The sequence below is a fragment of the Nothobranchius furzeri genome, chromosome 16, assembly GCF_043380555.1.
Source record: "Nothobranchius furzeri strain GRZ-AD chromosome 16, NfurGRZ-RIMD1, whole genome shotgun sequence".
In the NCBI taxonomy this organism is placed as follows: Eukaryota; Metazoa; Chordata; class Actinopteri; order Cyprinodontiformes; family Nothobranchiidae; genus Nothobranchius; species Nothobranchius furzeri.
Genome location: NC_091756.1, coordinates 35,770,526 through 35,784,528, shown reverse-complemented (window position 1 = coordinate 35,784,528; position 14,003 = coordinate 35,770,526). Strand labels below are relative to the sequence as shown.

Here is a 14,003-nt window from a genome sequence, read left to right as displayed (position 1 = left end):
AAATTGAAGCATCATTTACGGGTTTGAACGTGGAAGATAGGAGAGGTAGTGGATATTTATTCTTAACGGTAATCAGATTCAAACCACGGTAGTCAATGCAGGGGCGGAGCGAGCCATCCTTCTTGGAAACGAAAAAGAATCCAGCACCCAGGGGAGAAGTGGATGGTCGTATGATTCCGGACGTTAGGGATTCTGAAATGTAATCAGACATGCAGGCTTGTTCGGGTTTAGACAGGCTGTATAGCTTACTGATAGGTAAAATGGCATCCGGGATGAGGTCAATACTGCAATCATACGGGCGATGAGGAGGTAGAGAGGAGGCTCGATCCTTACTGAAGACTTGTTGTAGGTTGTGATATTCGGCGGGCACCCCAGTAAGGTCAGGTGGTTCCGGAGGAGTGTTATTGGTGATCTAGGCTGGAAGAGGAGCTGAAAGGAGACACTGAGACAGGCAGAAGGAACTCCATACAGAAACCAACCCGGTTTTCCAGTCTATCTGTGGGTTGTGTAAAATTAACCATTCATGACCCAAAACCACTGGCGATTGAGGTGAAGGAAAAATATAGAAGCTCAAAGTCTCGTGATGGTTACCCGAAATCTGCATAGTAACTGGAACAGTGCGATGAGTTATGGTTGTGAGAGAACAGCCATCCAATGAGGAAACACGGATGGGGGTAGAGAGAGGAATGGTGGGAATGTTGAGCTGTCGAGCCACTGTTATGTCCAGAACACTCCTCTCACATCCAGAGTCCACCAACGCCTGGGTTGAGAAAGTCTGTTGGTTATAGGAAACAGAACATGTTAAGCTGCACCGGGATTTCTGATTTCCAGGAAGGCCACCCATCAGTAACCCAGATTCTACTGATGGGCCCTGGCTTTTGGTCGAACCGGACAATAATGCAGCATGTGCCCCGGCTGCCCACAGTAAATGCAGAGACCCAAAGAGCGACGTCTCTCCTTCTCCTCAGGGGTTAGATTTGCTCGACCTATCTGCATCGGTTCTTCAGGATGAGCCGGAGAGGGATGAGGGTGATGTGATCGTGGTGGAGCATGGTCAGGGATTGGTCTGAGGTTCTGTGTCCTGAGTCTCTCCTTTAAACGTCTCTCGATGTTGGCCGCTAACTGGACTAGGGACTCTAGGTTCTCTGGTTCCTGGCAAAACGCTAATTGATCCTTAATCCGATCATTAAGCGCGTGAGAAAATGCAGCTCTAAGTGACGGTTCATCTAGTGAGGACAGGGAGGCAAGAGTACGGAAGTCAATGGCAAAATCTACTACAGATTGTCGGCCCTGCTGGAGACTCCAGATTTGCTTGGCGATTTCGGCTGGGGATTCTGATTTATCAAAAACCTGTTTGAATTCAGCTAAGAAGGCTGCAAATGGTCCTTGCAGAAAGGTTGGTTGCCGACTTTTGGCCTCGGCCCACTGTAGAGCTTTACCACGCAACAGACTGACAATATAAGAAATCTTAATTGCATCATTTACAAACGTCTCAGGCGATCTGTTGAAAGCTAATTCACAAAGTAATAAAAAACCACGGCATCTTTCAGGTTCACCGGCGAATGTCTCTGGTTGCGGGGATTGCGCAACTCTGAAACCGACCCCGTGATGCGGAACAGGAAGTGGAGCCGGGAGAGAAGCTACAGGAACAGCCGCAGAGGATGGTGTGAGTCTCTCTTTTACCTGGTGGAGTGCGGAATCGAGCTGGAATAAACGCTGGTTAACAAGTGACAACTGATCGAGGGCGGAACGAATGGATCCTTCATGCTGAGTTAATGTGTTTGCTAAGGCTGCGGGAAGTGATTCTTCAATGGGGGGTGTTTATATGGCCGGTTGATTCTGTCATGCTGTGGGTAAGAGCTTTCACTCAGGACATGAAGAATCACGTCAGAGGGACGGTGAGTAAAATATGGTGGTTTATTTACAATGAGAAAATAATAACAGAATAGGCAAAACTAAAACTAAAGGCGCTGCTTCAGATCAGGATCAGGAGGAGACCGGAATACGGGGAAATAAGCAGAAGGTGAGCGAGACCAGAACCAGAGAACCAGGGGACAAGAGTCTGTGACTGAGAGAGTTCTTACGGTCAGGAATCGGAACCAGAGCGGAGGTGAACTGAGGAAGGTTGGACCAGATGAGGAGTTCAGAGCGTGAGGCAGGCGGGCAGACGTGGAGAGAGGAGTCCAGAGGATCGTTGAGCGGCGAGACGTGGGAACAACTCCAGGCAAGGTAGGTGATGCACGAACAGGATACTGGAACGGAGTTCAAGGTTATAATCATGGAATCACAAAACAAGTAGGCAGGTTAAGAGGCTAGAGAAATACCCATGTGAGAGTATCAACCGGCACTGGAGTTGAGTCGCACCGCTCCTTAAATCCTCTCTCCCTCAATTAGTCAAACACCCAACAGGTGTGCCGTCTGCCGCGCCTACCTGCAACACAAAACAAAACAGAAAAATCCAACAGTAGGTGGAGGCAAACCGTGACAGATATTAGCTGTAGTTCTCCATCATCAATACTAGATCTCATATTTTATTGTGTTCAATGTTATATTAAGTTTATTTATTACAATTATTAGTAGCTTTTGTTTCAGTTTTGCTCTCTGATGAATTATTTGGAAATTACTGATTTTTGGGTTTGTGTTCTAAAAGCTACATAAACAAATTACATCTTGTAAAACCTCCCATAATTCAGTCAGATTCAAAACACTTCATTTCAAGGTATTTAGTAGATGAAGAGGTTTTTTTTCTTGTATGGTGCACCTTCAAAAAGGTGCTTCACAGTAATAATCTCACAGTAATTTATGTTACATTAACAGACTAAATAACAATGCTTCAACCTGCCCAGCATCCAAAACAATCTATACATTTTTACTGATTGATACATATAATTATCATTATGTGGAAAAGCAATGTGTTTATCACCTAAAATAGCCTTTTTATATTTCTTTGTAATAGTACTGATAGAGATGAGAGCCTTAAGTGATTCCCACAGACCCCCTTAAATGAGGCTGCTAGCTAACATGCTACATTGCTCACCTTCTGAGGTTCATTGGGTTGAGGGGACACCTGCTGACATATCATCAGCTGCTGATTCTGGTAGGGTCAAGGCAACAACCCATTTACCATAATTAGATGAAACATAGTTCCTCTCACTGTGGATATCAGAGCTAGCTAACAGGTTGGATTTAACCACTCACTAACTAAACCCACCTTTCTTTGAGAAAAACTGTGTGACATACTGACACCCTCTCTTCTGCCTGTCCTGGGTGGGGGTGGGGGGGGGCTTCAAATTAATTAGTCAAAATAAAGTAGGGACCTATGAATAAATATACACTTCATAAAGACTAAAAGATTGTTTAATGTCTTAAATGAGAAAAATACTGCAAAGTAAAGTACTTGTGATTTTTAAACTTTATTTTTTTTATTCAACTTTGAAACTTTTTTGGGCCCCTGACAGCTGTGGGCCCTTAGAATCTTCCTAATCTTTCACCGCTTTACAGCGCCCCTGTGTTTAATCTTTCTTAACCATTTTTTCTAGGAAAGTAAAAAGCCTGTCAAAATTCTCCCTTCTCTCCTGTTCCCTCTGCTGCTCTGCCTCCCTCTGCAGCTCATGTCCTCCCTGATCAGCTCCAGAAGCTGGTCATGGCTGTCACCTTCCCCTGGATGCCCATTTTCTCCAGAATAGTATTAAAAACATGTAAGAAAAATAACAGAAAGAGAAAAGATAGAGAAAAAAGGACAACGGGTTATTCCTTTCGTGTTTTCGCAGAAAAAACTAAACTTAAAATATGAGATGTTATTGTACCTCCATGCCTCAGCCGCCGAATACTTTGCTCCAGTGATCATGTGGTCCATCTCCGCCCTAAGCTTAATAAAGTCCGTGGTTTTCTCTTTTGCCCCTAAATTACAAACTTCTATTAAAATCAGGGGGGAAACGTAGCGGGAGAAGTACGACACCGAGCGGCCGAACATACGAGCCGAGACCGCAATACAAGCACTTTTACTGTAACATTTCAAACTAAAATAACGTTCATGTATCACAAAAAGCCCTTAACCTAACAGTTTTCAAGTTTATACTGACATTTTTATGCGCAATCCTCTCCGACAGCTCCAGCTTCACTGTCCGCCATTGTTTTTAAAAGTTCTGCCATCCGGCCCGCAAGGCATCTTGGGAAATGTAAACCATTGAAGGATACACCGGACCCATCCTTCATTCAGGCGAAAAGAAGGCCGGATTCGTCGACCGCATTTGAAGGAGTCTTCGAATTGGGACAGGCCTAGTCGCGGCGCTGTGACGTAACCGGCCGACGAATCCGGCCGACGAAGGATGCAGACCCTGAATTGAGACACAGCTTTTATGCCTGGTGGGTGGTATCATGCAACAGAGTGAAACAAGATGGCGACAGCTTGTTTGAAACGGCTTTTACATCAATTTTTGACTATTAGAACTTGGGCTTCTTTAGAATCAGGAGCAGATAGATGTATTTAAGTGCTTTTTTTGTCCAGTAGCATGCAGAGATCATTTGAAAGACAACGGTAGAACCCGCCCCACAACCGAGAGCCGTCAATGTAGTGTTGCCAGACTAAATAATACATTTATTTAGTCTGGCTTGCCAGGCTATGTGAATTCATGAGTCATCGTAAAACACAGATTTGAGAGGATTTAGCTTCTTTTGGAGAGTGTTTTCACACCAGCTTCAGAGTCTGACTTCTACAGATTTAATGTTTTCAAATGCTTAATTTTCCCAAATGGGAAATCGGTTTGACCATTGACCTTATTTCTCTATGCTAATTGAATCATGGTCCACAGGTTCACCTGTGTTTGCTTTGGGATTTTTGTTAGAGTTCGTTTATTTTTATTTTGGTTTATCTTGCTTTTATAATTCCTTTTTATATTTTGTAACTTAGATTGATTTTCCAGTACTTACATACTCCCAGTTGGCCTTTCAATCTTCTTCCCCCACATCAGGTGTCTGTTGCAACATAGCCATCAGGTGTAGCTAATAGCTTGCAAAGTTCAATAATACATGATAGAAAGATAAATCTGAAGCTTTGACAGTGACTCTATCCTCACAAATGCTAATCTACTGAATATTTCCCTTACAACCATATAATTGTTGAAAAACAACAGCTTCTGGTGAATCTTATCCAGTGATGGGAATAATGACATTTAAAATAATGGCGTCACTAAAAAATAGTTTTTTCAGTAACGAGCAATCTAATTAATACCGTCTTCTTTTATCACAATGTCGTTTCTGTTACTGATAAGAAAATGCGTGCGTTAATATTTCAGTGGCGCAGTGTGGTGAAGCTGTCATCAGCTGATCGGGAGCTGAAGAGGCAGATGTTTCCGTCCAAGGGCATCACGGCCTGAAGAACTAATAAGTAAGTAAAAATTTATTTATAAAGCGCCTTTCGCAGATATGAATCACAATGCTGTACAACATGAGTAAAATCAGGGCAAATACCTCAAACCGATAAAAACAGATCATAAAAAACAATAGCAGTGACAAAATAGTAAACAAAATCAGGAGTAAAAACAAAGTCAAGGAATGAACAAAGATAAAGCCATCTTTCAGAATATTTAGCGGGGAAACACCTGGATGAAAAGGTGAGATTTTAAATGTTTTTTGAAGACCTCTACAGTTTTGGAGAGACGGAATTTTGAAGGCTGACTGTTCCAAAGTCTGGGGGCAATAGTCTGAAAGGCCCTGTCCCCTTTGGTTTTTAGTCTGGTTCGAGGAACAGCCAGGAGGTTTTGAGATGTGGATCGAAGGTTCTGTGAAGTGGTGTGTGGGGATTAAAGCTCAGATAGAAAGCTTGGAGCCTGGTTGTTAAGAGATGTATAGGTCAGCACTAATATTTTAAATTGAATTCTAAATTCTACCGGGAGCCAGTGGAGGGACTGTAAAGCTGAAGTGATGTGAGCTCGTCTGCTGGATTTCGTTAGGAGTCTGGCTGCTGCATTTTTGATGGCTTGAAGGCGTGAGAGGGAGGTTTTGCTGAGACCAGTAAAAAGAGCATTACAATAGTCTAAGCATGATGAGACAAAGGCATGGATGATTATTTTCTGATCTGCAGTTGAAACCAGTTTATGAACTTTTGAAATGTTTCTCAAGTGAAAGAAACAGGAGCAGGAGATGGTTTTGACGTGTGAGTCTAAACTTAAAACTCAATCAAAAATAACTCCCAGGTTTCTAATGTTGGATTTGGCTGTTGGGCAAAAGGAGGCAATTTCCTGCTCGATTTTTGGCTGAATTTCCGGGGGTGCAGAGATCAGGGTCTCTGTCTTGTTGGCATTGAGAACAAGAAAGTTGCTGGACAGCCAGTTACTGATCTGGGTCAGGCAGAGTACAGGGGTGGCCAGCGTGTCCAACTAGTGTGGCATGAAGGACATATAGAGCTGAATATTGTCAGCGTGGATGTGGTAGGAGATGTCTGGGAAAGACTGAATGATGCCAGCTAGAGGAAGAATATAATGCGAATAGTAGAGGCCCTAGAACTGAACTTTGTGGGTCCCCGCAGGTAAGAGAGACAGTGTCTGATGAAAAGGTTTCTGACTTCACTGCAAATGTTCTGTTGGTGAGATAAGAGGAGAGCCAGTCTAGAGCACAACCTGAGATACCAGCCAGAGCATTTAACCTGTTCAGTAGAACGTTGTGGTCTATAGCGTCAAAAGCTGCACTGAGGTCAAGCAGTACCATGACAGAGCATTTCCCAGCATCAGTAGCCATTAGGAGGTCATTATGCACCCTTACTAAAGCAGTCTGAGTTGAGTGCTGCATCAGAAAGCCAGATTGGAAGGGGTCAGAGATCTTTGACTTAAGCCCCCTTCAGAAAGGCCATGAAAAACGGAAATGTTCCGGACTCTGTCCGTAAGACCTTTGTGTCTGAATACAAACATCCGGATAACGTGTTCCGGAATTTAACCGGACGAAGCCCCTAGTAACAGGTCCGGACTTGTTACGAACAAGATGGCTGCTTCAGACTGGTGAGGTAGAGCTCCAGACAAGGGGGAGGGGGAGGAGGAGGGGACCGGGGGACGCTGTGCGCACCTAGATAGCTCGCTCCTGTAGCATGCGGCGAACCACGGCAGCTCGCCTCCTACGGTACCGCCTAGACGTCACGCACGGAGTGCTTCACACCGCTTCAGTGATTCCTTTAACCATTGAGCTTCATCATCCAGGTCTCTTATGCACCTTCGTGTGCGCAGAATTATGCTTAAGCGCCTCGTGATTTTTATCTTGAGAGGCGCTATAGAAATGATATTTTCTTCTTCTTCTTAACATGAGTCCGATTCCCCCCCACCCCCCACCCCCGCCGCCGCCGTCAGACATCTGGAACTTTTCCCTGCTGTGTGAACGCAGCCGAAAGGACAAGTTCCGGTACAAAAGTGGTGTGTCTGAAAACACAGTTCCGGTTAAAAACCGGATTGAATTGTCCACAAATGTTCCAGAATGTCTATCTGAAAAGGACTTTAGAAAACCAGGATCTGAGTTGAGTTTCAACAACCTTCTCAAATACTTCACTGATGAAAGGTAGCTTAGAAATGGGCCTAAAGTTACTGGTGGAGCTGGCGTCAAGGTTGGGTTTCTTTAAGAGAGGAGTCATAATTGCATTTTTAAAGTAAGATGGAACACAGCCTTGACTCAGTGAGCTGTTGATTATAGTCAACAGAGATGGACTGATAGAGGCAAGGGACCCGACGAAGACAGAGAGAGGTAACACATCTGATGAGCATGATGAGAGCTTCATCTGACTGATTATTGAGGTTAAGTCATTTAGTGTGATTGGGGAGGAGGTGAAAGACTCAGAGCACTGTGGGGCCTCCTCGCTGATGGGGGGGAGCTGGTGGAATGCTGGATCTCAGATTCAACACCTCGTTTGCAAAAAAGTGGAAAAATATGTTGCAATCATCAGCTGAAGATAGCTGAGCCTGCTGAGGAGGGGAAGAAATGATGCTGGAGATGGTATCAAACAAAACCTTAGGATTATTCTTATTTTGGCAAATGAGGTTGCTGAAGAAAGAAGACCTGGCATTTTCTACAGCTTCGTTGTATGACTCGAGAAGTTCTTTAAAATATTTATAACTCTAGTTCAGAGCAGAAACTGTGTGATATAATATCAGAAATGGCATAAAGTGTTTATTGATTTGAATAAGATGGGCTGCTCGCCATTATGTTGTGGGGGTAAATATGTGTTGCTTTTAAGCTTAATATATTACCTTTCTTGTGACCAATAAGCTGTGATATTCTATATAAATATAGAACATCAACCTGCTCGGTCTTTGAATGTTTAATCAGAAGATTCTAGGATTCTTTGCTTTTTCAGTGATCAAACACACTTCGTATCAATTCAGACAGTCAGGTTTATAAAAAGTAAGAAATGTATTTTCTAAACAAATTAAAAACAAGACAAGTTAAATAAGACGAATGTGATGGATGAATATAAGTGGATGGAATGTGATGTATGATGATTGAATGGTGTGTGTTTATCAGAGCCTTGTATCTAGAAGAAACTATGTTCTGGGTGTGAAAAGAATTTAGTCTACATTAAACTATGAAGCTGGTTCTTATCAAAACGGCATCAGACGCAATCTGGCTGTGTTCTACGTACCCTTGAGGAGACTCTCTTTCGGATCTGAGATGTTGGGGGGTCGGGTGACCCCAAGGTACCAAAGTTCGTAAAAAAGACCGCAGTACAACCAGGTCGGTCCAGAGTCATCTCCCGGATGACAACAGATAAATGAAATCCTTTGTGTATGGAACAGCTGTTTCTGAATAGCTGAAGGAACCGTTTTGCCGTGTCAGCTGTAGCGTGTAGGCTTTTGACAGCTTGTCAAGAGATGCAGTGGTTAGAGTTTTCCCCTGGTGGCCAGTCCGGGGTTCTGCACAAAAACTAACTGGATCACTCCGCAAGTGATTCTGTTTTAATATTCTCATGTTATGATTACATAGCGAATCAGGACAAAAGAAGTTAAGAGGTGTTAACAAACAAACCTCAGAACACACGTCTTCTTTCAGATAGAAGGTTCTCTGATTTGTGGGTAAGAACATATCTGTGCATGAAATTACTTTAACTTAATCATCTTGTCATGTGTATAAGTGTATGGCTGATTAGCTTATCAAGTAGACAGTGATTCACTTGTTAAATCTAACTTTACTGATCATAACATAATAATATTCATTTCAACTTCATTAAATTAGGCACAGATTATTTAAACATTAATATTGGTATTCATACAACATTTGTTCATTCAACCATATTATTATTTAATGATTATTAACTTATGAGTTGTAAAAGTTCTTTCATGAGAGTGTGCAATCCTGCAGTCTTATCAAAAGAAGGCTTTGTTTGGGAACATAGGCTGACATCTTGTTCCCCCTGAAATGTCAACAAGGACTGCAGAATCTTCTGGGCTTTAGAAGACAGAATAGAAGCTCCACTCAGATAGTATAATTAGGTCTGTAGATGACCGGACATTGTGTAGGTCAATATGTAGTTGAAAATTGACCATTTCTGGACGTTACAACGCCATTGTGCTCGTGTTATTAAAACTACCTGTGTGTCTTTACCACTCAACTTCTGTGTTTGGGTCTGACCCAAGCTAGTAAATGTAAGTCCTTCCTCAGATTTGTGCCTCTTCTAGTGTCATTTTAAAGGATTTTATTTATTTATTTAACCATTACTAGATTACCAGCAACAGAAATGCTGCTAAAAACACACATTTATGTCAAGCTGGAAAAATTAGAATAGTGTGCAAAATTATATTTATTACAGTAATTTAACTAGACTGAGAGACCATTTAAAGGCTCAGGAACCTTTACAGGTGTTTCTATTTGCAATTATAAATTTTAGCTGATTGGGGTCTTGTTAAATATCACACAGTGACATTTTAATAATCTAGATTAGTGTATTGTTCGTATTTGTAGTTCCTCCTGTTAAGTGCCTGTTTATTTCAGTTATTCAGTTTTATAAAAAAAATACATTTGGACATATATTTTATTATATTCCAGTCATCAGTCATTTATATTTCAGTATTGAAGAAATGTATAGTAAATTAAATAAGTTTAATTAAGAGGGGAACCCATAATGAAAAAAGTAACAAAATATTTATTTTCTTGTTAAATAGTTACTTGTATAATCTTGTAACTTGGTAAGTAACTGAGTTACTTTTTTGACAAAGTAACCAGTAACTATAACTAATTACCTTTTTAAAGTAACATTCCCAACACTGGTCTTTCCTGAACTAGTTTAGCCTCATGTTTGACATTTGAGGACTCTGAAGACCTTTGAGAATAAAAACCATAAACGGTGTTAAACAAAGCAGAACAAATTATTATTCATTGTTTTACCTAATATATGTTGATTAACCATCCCAAATAACTTTTATATTCTAACATCAAATTTAAAAACTATTCTGAATGTTTTGCATGGCACGAAATTCTAGTGATGGGAATACCGGTTCTTTTTAGAGAGCCAGTTCTTTTGGCTCAACTCACCAAAAAGAGCCAGCTCTTTTGGCTCCCAAGCGGCTCCTCAGATTTTCTGTTGCGTAGAGTACATTTATAACCAAAATAATGCAAAACTATATGTAAAATGATTGACTAATGTAAAAAATGCAATATATCAAATATTTATCATTTCTATGGATTTAATAACTGAACACTTGAAGAAATTTCCACTCTCCGAGTGCGGGCGCTCATTTTCTCACCGTCTTCGTCGCACTCTCCTCTCTCTCGCTCACCTTTTTCCTCCTTCTCATTCCCTCTCGTCTCCCTCCAACCGCATGTGCTCTGCTGTGTGTCTGAGTCTGATCCTCCCTCTTCCCCACCCCTACTGCTCTGTGTGTGTACAGTCTGGACACGCAGTTACACATGTTGACCAATCCCCTGTAGCTTTCACCAAAACAAGAGAGGAGGGGACGGCTCCCAATGACGAGCCAGCTCCCGTCGTTCACTTCAAAGAGCCGGCTCTTAGAGCCGGTTCGATCGCGACCGACACATCACTATGGCATTCATTTGTGTAGCTGTACCCTGTTTGTCTTGGTTGAAACACAGCTGGCTGATATTCACTGCAGCTGCTCTTCAACACAAGTGGCACACAACAGGATGCTTTCCATGCATTGTGTTTACATTCGTTTGTATGTGAGCTGGGACTTGGGTGGGCCATACAGATGGCAGGGCAAGAAGCAAAATCAAACAGCACTTGACCCTAAAATATTTATCCTGTCACACTTCAATGTTAGGTGAGGAAACACATTTTAACGTCATGTAGAAATGACCTAAGCAAATATAACATGCTGTTTTCAAGATTTGTAAAAGATGCCTTCTAACTAACTCTTGGTAGCAACTTCAATTAAGTTTTTGGTATACGTCAACACACTGGGAGAATTTTGTCCCACCCTTTGTAGAATTGTTTCAATTTGGCCATATTAGAGGGCTTTCCTAGTTTAGAAATCTAGACTAACTATAGCAATAGCAAAAGATTTTGCTCTGCTTGTCAGTCTAGCCGCACTCAATTGTAGCCTCAGCCGCAGGATTTGTTAGGCAGACTTAACGTAACAGCTTTGATGGAGCAAAACTACAAAGATGGCGCTGGCTCAGGAACAGCACCCTTATGAAATGTCTTTGGCATCAACGTTGGACGATTTAGACTGGAGCTTTTCTTTGCGTAAAGAGCAAATAGAAGTACTCAAGTCCTTTATTTAAAATAAAAGTATATATTTGCTCTTTTTTCAACAGTGTATGGCAGACTGTCATGTTGACTGACATCCGTAGCGGTGAGTACGTCATGTTGTTCAATACTCTGATTAGTCTTAGCACTGTCCAATTGTGTACAGAGACGGTTTGACGGACAACCATAGATTCTGCCCCACAACTGGATGTTTTCAATGACTCGTAGCCATGCTATATACACACAGTACAGGCCAAAAGTTTGGACACACCTGTCTCATTCAATGTTTTGTCTTTATTTTCATGACCACTAACATTGGTAGATTCTCACTGAAGGCATCAAAACTATGAATGAACACATGTGGAGTTATGTACTTAACCAAAAACGTGTAATGACTGAAAACGTGTTTTATTTTCTATTTTCTTTAAAGTAGCCACCCTGTGCTCTGATTACTGATTTGCACACTCTTGGCATTCTCTTGATGAGCTTCAAGAGGTAGTCACCTAAAATGGTTTTCCAACAGTCTTGAAGGAGTTGCCAGAGGTGGTTAGCACTTGTTGGTCCCTTTGTAAATGGTTATGGTCGTGAAAATAAAGAAAACACATTGAATGAGAAGGTGTGTCCAAACTTTTTGTCTGTACTGAATGTAGGAAGGCTTGTCACGTTAGGGTTTTCCAGCAGGCCTGTTAAAAATCAATGGTTAAATATTCTCCTTCAGAATACATGGATCAATCACTTATACTCCTTGATCCACATCTTGAAGTACCAAATCATTTCCAGACCATCACACTACCACCACCAAGTTTGACTGTTGGTATGATTTTATTTAATTTGAAAGCAGTGTTCGTTATAGTCCCGATAGAATGGGACACACACATTTTCCAAAAAGTTTCATCGTTTCTGTGTCATTAGTCCACAGAATACCCAAATATTTTCAGGATCATCAATATTTGTTTTTGGTCAGCAAGGGCTTTGGCCTTGGATCTCTCCCAAAATGCCCTTTTTGCCCCCTGTCTGTCATGCTGTGGAATTATGACCTCTGACCTTAACCCTCTCAGGCTCGAAATAAGTTTTGATAAAAGGACGAACAACTAAGTCCTTCAGGGGTACTTCTGAGTTAAAAAATGCTCATGAAATACGTATGTGGAGTAACCAGGTAGGTAGGTTTTAACTGTTGCAAATCTGCAACGCCTGCCTCCAGAGGGTTAAAGGTGAGGTTCACTGAGGAACTGTGTAATACTTGTTCTGTTTTAAATATGATTGGTCGCTCTGAGTTGTGGTTTTATTTAAGTGATTTCCTAACTCTTCAGGACTGTTAGTATTCAGGTCTGGGTGTGGCCACTGAAAGTGAACTCGGCTCTCCAATTAATGAAGACATAGTAATTTCATGATTTAACAAGGGCGTCAAGAAGGCTAGGGATGTTCCGACCCGATCATGCAATTTTCAAGAAATTGGAATCGGGTGGAAAAAGTTGGATTTAACCTTTTAAAACAACAAACATTACTTTTTTAATTAATCGTGAGGAATAGATTTTCAAATGGAATAACAATGGCTTAGTTTTAAATTCAACAAGTATCTCCACATCAGTATTCTTTGTTCCACAAACAACAACGTAAAATCCCACAATTTAAGGTAGTCTGGGAATTCATGCACCATAACATGTAGCTGTTAGCTAACACAGAGCATGCTTGTCACCTCAAGAGAGAGAAAACATCTGTAATTTGGGTGTGTTTTTGGAAGAGTAGCAAAGGGAGTGTAATAGACATGTGTACTGTGTGCAAACTGGGCATTTAACATAGTGGAAGAGGTGGTGCTGAATTCAACACTATCATTCTGATGTGCCACCTCAAAAAAAAACTGTTAAAAAAATGTTTTAATCTAACTTATTTGGCAGGTGTGCCGTTGTGGCTTTAATCATTTACAATGCTGTAAAAGGTATTCACCTCCTTACAGTTATTTTTGTTTTTGACCATGAAAGTTGCATGTTTCATTGGGGGGAAAAATAAAACCGGACTCCACGTGAAAGAGTAGAGTTGCTGAAACTCCTACGGTGTGGCGCTAGCCCAACTTGCATAGAAAAATTTTTCTGGTTCGGCTACTGTCTGTCTAGATTTCTAGGCTCGAAAAGGTCATCTCTCCATTTGGAATGCATATGCATATGCAACATTGGTCATCTACGTTATCTATCTTTTCTCCCACTGCTGCATGAGTACAGATAAATAATTAAAATATGACCATTTTTTTTCTACATTGATGACCAGTGTTCAATAAAACTGTTGCCAGATCTTTGTTGAATGTGTTGGGCTAAAATTTAAGACTAAAATA

General features: G+C 41.4%; 1 protein-coding gene across 1 annotated transcript in view; it reads right to left on the bottom strand.

The window, feature by feature from the left end:
- Positions 1-1,894: 1,894 nt before the first annotated feature.
- Positions 1,895-14,003, bottom strand: part of LOC107387908 (G protein-activated inward rectifier potassium channel 1) — a 66,039-nt gene continuing 53,930 nt past the window's right edge. The window contains exons 2-3 of the transcript XR_008565538.2: positions 2,325-2,431; positions 1,895-2,252 (exon numbers count right to left, since the gene is read on the bottom strand). The gene's annotated coding sequence lies outside the window, so the exon portion shown is untranslated. The remainder of the gene's footprint in view (positions 2,253-2,324; positions 2,432-14,003) is intronic.